The sequence below is a fragment of the Pongo abelii genome, chromosome 1 (genome assembly GCF_028885655.2).
Source record: "Pongo abelii isolate AG06213 chromosome 1, NHGRI_mPonAbe1-v2.0_pri, whole genome shotgun sequence".
In the NCBI taxonomy this organism is placed as follows: Eukaryota; Metazoa; Chordata; class Mammalia; order Primates; family Hominidae; genus Pongo; species Pongo abelii.
The window spans coordinates 10,632,390-10,639,766 of record NC_071985.2 but is presented as its reverse complement, the minus strand read 5'-3'; positions in this window follow the sequence as shown (position 1 = coordinate 10,639,766).

The window sequence follows — 7,377 nt, the reverse complement described above, 5'->3', positions numbered from 1 at the left end:
ATGGCTCAAATCATTGCAATGTTATTCTGTATGGTGAGCTACAGCTTTCCTCTTTTTAGCTTCTGCCTACTAGAATAATTTTTCAACTCCAAAAAAATACACAGCAAACCTAGCATTTATTTGATATGATAGCTTTCTAAATGTTTCATTAGAGCTATGTTCTCTTGGGCTTTCTCTCCAAACACACGAAGATGTATTTTTCAACTGTTCCGATTATAGTATTTTTTGTTGTTTTTTGTTTGTTTGTTTGTGTTTAGAGATAGGGTCTGACAATGTTGCCGAGGCTGGTCTCAAACTCCTGGGCTCAAGCGATCCTCCTGCCTCAGCCTTCCACATAGCTGGGTCTATAGGTGCATGCCACCATGCCCAGCCAGATCATAACTTTAAAACCTTTCCTATACTTGGTCACTTTATGCCAATTTCAATTATTCCTCTTTGAAGCATATTTCACTGAAATTATTGTTTTCCTTACAAGATAAAGAATGTTGTATTTGTTGTATCATTTATTCTGGAATTTATGCTTTGGTTAAGACAATCTAAGATAGGATTTTTATTCATTTATTTTGTTTTTAAAAATTGTTGTCATTTGTTTTATTTTCTTGTAAGTCATATCACATTATTATTAACTTATTTTTGGTTTTTAGGCAAAGAAATCCCAAATGATTTTGCTTTTCGGCACTGATAACTTCATTGTATATTGGTATAGTTGATGTTATGGATTTATTAAAATGGTAAATGTGTCTTATCAGTGTAGCCACATTCTCCTTGCAAAATCCACTCATTCTGTGAATATTTATGATAGTATTTTGTATCTGTCACTGAGGGAGACATGTTATATATAAGAAACAATTACAAACTTTGGCTCACACTAAATTGAGGATAGAACCTCATGTGGTATAAAACCATGAATAAAGAAGAAACAATGCCATAAGTCATGTAGTAGACTTGTAAGAAGATTCCAGTGGGAAAACAATAGAGGGAGCCTTCAATGGATTGAGGATACAAGGAAGAATTTTGAAGAGACTTCAAGTTTCAGAAGACAGAACACAAAATAGAATTTTATTTCATTGAATTATATTATTTTGTTCATTGGTTTGTTTTTGGTCTTCTCAACTAACTTTCCTTGCCTAATTAGGGAGAAACTTGTAGCCCAACAAAATTAATGTAGTGCAAAAGGGTTTTTTTTCTTTCTTTTTTTTTTGAGACAGAGTTTCGCTCTTGTTGCCTGGGCTGGAGTGCAATGGCGTGATCTCGGCTCACTGCAACCTCTGCCTCCCAGGTTCAAGTGATTCTCTTACCTCAGCCTCCCGAGTAGCTGGGATTACAGGCATGCACCACCACTCCTGGCTGATTTTGTATTTTTAGTAGAGATGGGGTTTTGACATGTTGGCCAGGCTGGTCTCGAACTCCCAACCTCATGTGATCCGTCTGCTTTGGCATCCCAAAGTGCTGAGATTACAGGCATGAGCCACCATGCCCGGCCGTGCAAAGGGGTTTCTTATAAAGCAAAGGAAAATATAGTTTTAAGAGAATTTGAAAAAGTGATGAAATTTAAATAAAGCAGTGCTTTTGGTTTTGGTTCTTAAATAAAACATTGTTTCACTAGGCTGAGTGCAAAGTAGGTCTCTCTAAAAGAGTCAACACCAGATCTAGACTGCAAAGTGAACTTAGGACCCTATTTCTTTGGAAACTACCACAAAATTAAGATAGATGTGGAATATTGTGTGCAGGAATCCCTTATCAAAAGCTGTGTATCTGGGTTGACGATCAAGGCAGCTTCTCTGTGTCAAAGCACGTTAGATCCTCTAGTCCTCCACAGTTTCTGATAGTCCACAATTTTAGATAACAAAGCTATTCAGTAACCAAACAAGAAATAATCACTCAAAGAAGGAATTATTATGACACTTTACAACTGACAACTGTAGTGTGTATTTGGGAGGAACGTTGTTTCCTATCAATTTTGCCACGGGTTTGTGTTTGTCAGGTATCCTGGCTTGATAAACGGCTGGGCAGAGCTTTATTTTCTGAGTGAGTGAATGTTTACTCTTTCACAATATACTTCCAATTCCTCTTACACTATGACGGCTCTAAGCACCCTGTTGTCTCAGACTTTCTTGATTTTGCATCAACTTTCGTCGTTTTTCATTGTTAACTCAACTTCATCTTCCTGGTGTTGGTTGAAGATTTCCCCTTCCGTAAGCCCTTTCTGCACTCTCTTCCTCCTTTCATTTGATGGCTTCCTCCTTGGTATTTTGAATGTGCCACATGTGCTGGTTATTCTCCTTTCAGTCTCCAGATTCATTCTCATCTCTCTCATCCTTGCTGTGTATTATAAGAACAAGTTTGGTGGTGGTTAACATTAAATGTAGGTTCCAGGCATGAGCAAAATTGAATTGATGTCACTTTCTAATTATAGGATGGCACATTATCTTTTCTATATTGGGTACACAACTTTTTAGTTGAAACTAATTAAGGGCATAAATAAATACTGAGTGATATAATCCATGAGCTATACTGGTCGTTCTCTTTGTTTCCAGACCCATTTTGTTGCTCTGAAGTTTGACTTCTGAGGCGGACTTTTATACTGTCTTCTACATTTCACTTAGGTTCAACCAATGTGTGATAATATCAGAAGACTGGAGGATGGAACAAAAAGATAGATGAGGGTATTTATTCCTTTTCTCCTTGTTACCAACACTTCTGGGTGTGGCTGCATTCCTTCATAGCTATAGTTTGGGTTTGTGGCCCTTCCTTTTTTTTTTTTTTTTTTTTGAGACAGAGTTTCACTCTTGTTACCCAGGCTGAAGTGCAATGGTGCGATCTTGGCTCATTGCAACCTCCGCCTCCTGGGTTCAAGCAATTCTCCTGCCTCAGCCTCCTGAGTAGCTGGGATTACAGGCATGCGCCACCACGCCTGGCTGATTTTGCATTTTTAGTAGAGACAGGGTTTCTCCATGTTGGTCAGGCTGGTCTCAAACTCCTGACCTCAGGTGATCCACCCGCCTCAGCCTCCCAAAGTGCTGGGATTACAGGCATGAGCCACCGCGCCCGGCCAGGTAGCCTTTCTATAGCTCAAGCTCACAGTGTGCTTCCCTTTTCCCTTCAGGCAGAATGCAGGAAGCAGTGTCTGTTATTGATGATCCCTGGGTACTTTCCCATCCCTTAATGGTTCCCTTGAATCTGCTCACATCACGTTAATAGCACCTCATTAAATCATTTTGATTAAACCTTAAGTGTGCTATTTATTTCTTGCTAGGACTCCAATTTATATACCCCAATTTAGCACCAATAATTGTTAGCATAAATAACAATAGCACTATGTTATTGATCTCACTGATAGCTATCTATTTCCACAGTGTTTTAAAGACTTGATGATGTGAATAGGATATTATTATCTGTACAAAGGGTTTGGCATATTGCGAGAACTGAAGTATTATTGCAAGGACTAAAGAACTAAAATATTATTGAAGAAATGAGTAACTGAATGAAAAAATAAATGAAGTAGCCTCAACAGGTTCGTGAAAGACATTACTAAAATATGGAGTATAAGCCATGGCAAAAACTGTGAAAAACGTCATTACAAACACTACAATAGATGACTACTGTCTGTTTTGGTCTGGTTATTCAATGAGTTATTGGTTTATCATCTAGCTGCTAGATCCTAGCCTGTGTTTTTGAATGTGATTTTCAAGGCTCTCATGAGAGACATTATAAAGTAATACATGTATTACAAGGTATTAGATTCACTAGGACATGAAGATAGTCTGGTATGATTTTCTTTTGGTGAATGTTCTTATCACTGATAAATTACTTTAAGAACAATGCCCTGGATTGCAGGCAAATTCATTTGTTAGTGCTTTCCAGAATCTACCTGCAGTGGTCATGATTTGTTTCCACTAAAGTGGTTCCATAAAAATATCACAGCTATCCCTTTAAATCAAGTTGAATCTGAATGTATGACCCTATCCTGTTGAGCAAGCAAAAAATTGCATCTCAGTCATTTTTTAGACTCTTGACCCCTACACCAGTAAGGATCATATAATAGTTATGGAGCTTTCATATAGCAACATGGTATCTGACCATCTGAACGCACATTTTTCTGAAATGCGCTTTACCCAGTCTGAAAATCACTCTACAGTTGAGAATTCCATTGTTTCCGTTTGACATGGGGCACAGAATATTTTGCTACATCTGGAAGCAATCAGACTCAGACTCCAAACTCCCTGTATGTACCCTTTCCAGACACTGGGAAATTTCTTTAGGGCTGACTTAAAGAGAAAAGAATCCCCCCCGCCCACCATAATCCAATCATAGAACTCAAGAAAAATTTGAAAAATCAAGATGGGATGATTGGTTGTTTGCAATCAGAGTTTGATTTCAGTTTTGCATAACAAACTTCCCCTGAATAGAGAGAACTTAACATATCCTGGTACCTTCTTGAAACTGGTAATGAAAACACACAGGTTATATGACTCAAAATATGTTAATTCAAGCATAATGGTAAGTTATAATTTGCCTGAGATCTATGCTTGTATGGTCCTTATCTGTTCAAAGTCAGCTGAGTGGCAAATAGTAGTTATGGTCAAAAAATTAATACACTTGTGATTAATGAATGAAATGCAATAAAACAAAAGACAAATAGCCTATATCAAAGAGGCTTTATTCTTTATTTGTTTTGCTTTTATGATAATGTACCACATAAGAGGTGTGGGTATAATGATAAAAAGTGTATTCTCATGCTTAGCGTCATGAAAACTAGATATCTAGATAATATTGTTTCATGGGTTGTTTGTGTCTTTTTTTTTTCCTTTTCCTTTTTTTGTATTGCATTACTACACAGTTAACAGATTTAAAGTACTATTATTTATTTATTTCATTAAATATACATATAAGACACACATCCATATTACAAAAAAATTTATATCATTTTATTGTCTCTATATTTAGATAGAGCATAAATTTTGACATTTTTTGAACTTGAAATGGTTTCCAAAACTTGGCCTTTAAAAATGTTGAAGATAGTACAAGCTTAAGGCATAATTTGTTTTTAAAATATGGTCATTTTTAAAGATTCTTGAATTATTATAAAACTATCTTGAGAAAATACTTCACAACCTAATTTACCATCACATAATATAAAGAATATCATTAAAAACATTATTAGTTTGCCCTTCACAATGTAAGTGCTATAATATTTCAAATTGTGGTTGTCATATTTTTTTGATGTGACTATTTGTGTTTGAGACTTCAAATATGTCCATAGAGGGAGAAGGAATTTTAATAGTCCACAATCTCTTAGCCCTGAAAAGATTTTTTTGGTCATGTCTATATCTATGTTTGCATTTTCACATTCACTGTGAATTTTCTCCCAAATACAACACTAGATAATTAGAGGTTTTAGAAAAATAATAACAATAAAATTTTCAGCATAATTTATTCAGATGAATAAAAATGGTCACAGGCATGATAGCTGAAATATCTTAAAAATGTAAGAGCAATATCTTTAGAATTTTTTAATTTTAATTGCTTAATTCGGTTTTCAAAAGTATTTTTTTTTCTTTTACATCAAAGTAGTGCTTAATGTTTATGGTCAAATGATCCAATCATGAAGAAGAAAACATCCAAGTGTTTAAGATGTGTTTGGTGCCATTTGCTTGGGATGTAAAATTATAATAAGAACAACATAAAGCTCCTTTATGGAATTAATTTCTTTAAATTTATAAACCATTTATCAAGAAGAAGACTTGCCTCAGGATAGATAATATATTGAGAAGTTCTGGCTTCAAATTTTCTGAGAAGGAAACTATGGTTTCAGAATAACAAACAAAAATACACTGTTCAAAGTTAAAAACAGCAAGAGCTAATGTGTGAAAACGATAACTAATACTTGACACTTTCTCTGAATAGCATGTGGGACTAGGCTTACAAAGTTTCAGAAATGGAAAGTAATTTGCCAGGTACAAAAGAAAGCAAATGATCCACATATTCTGTAACTGTAATAATACACAGGGACCACTGACTCATTGACTGGCTTATAGAACAAACCAAGTAAGTCAAGAAAAAATACTATTTTAAAAATATCTTCCAATTCTTTCCTCATTATTTTACAGTTACCTTTATTTTATGATATCTGTCATTTCTATGGTTTTCTATTGATGAGTTTCTCTTCTTACTATGATTCCTATTTTGTGGCATTTTACATGTCATGATTAATTATTGGATGCTGCATCTTTTGAACTTCTGAAATTTATTCTCTTTCTTTAAAGCTACAAAGTTTATTTTGGTAACCATAAGCCACATTTGATTACTGAACATTTAAATTTGAACTTATATTTTTAAAATTAAATTACAAATTGTATTTTTCAGTGACTCTAGTGACTTTTTAAGTGCTTAGCAACTACGTGTTCATGTTTAGAGAGTGAAAAATAATATTTCCATCAGAGCATAAAATTCAATCAAACATTACTTTAAAGAATCTTTGTTTAAAGTAGGCAAATTATTTGCAGACCAATTTAAACTTTTTGAGATGTGATTTTTAGCTTTTTTTATGGTAGATATTCAGAGGTCTTTATTCTAGGGCAATTTTAGATCTTGTACTAAGCCTTGATCTTTCTGAAATCTTCACAGAAGGCCTCAGGTGTTCAGACAGGTTCTCCACTCTGGCTAGTTGGAACTCCGACGCCCCTGAAGCCTGTGTGTACTCTAAGACATTTTCAGCTAATGAAAACCTGGGACTTGTTTTTGTCAAGCCTCATAAAACATCACCCTGTAACATGTGCAGCTTGGTATTTAGGCCGTATAAGTGGAGCCCTATGCTGGAATTTTTCTTTGCCCCCTTTTCTCTGTGACTGTGACACACGTATTTTAGTCGCTTTATGCTCCCTGAACTCTCCATCTTCTCAACCAAGCAAACGTACTCCACCCTACTCAGGTTTCCCTCCTTGCAGCATGGTCCTCAAAATGTTTCAAGGGACAAATCCTGGGCTCTCCTTGTCTTCCTTCTCCCAGGAATAACTATCCCTCTCTACTTTTGTCTAACGTATGAAAAGTGTTGATTCAATGCATTTTTTCAATTTCTAGTCTTTCTGGTGAAATAGCAAATATAGCACATAACTGGTACTATTTGCTAATAATTTTTTCAGGATTTTCTGTCTATGTTTATAAAGAATGGTCATTTATTTCCATTTCTTATAGTGTCTTTTGTGTTTTACCCTGTTTACTTGGTACAGTAGGTTGAATAATTTCCTATATAGAGGTCTATATTCAGAATCTGCAAATATCCTGCCTTACATGGAAAAGGGACTTTGCAAATATGATGAAAATAAAGACCCTGAGATAGAGAGAGTATTCTGGATTATCCGGATGGTGTCAGTCTAC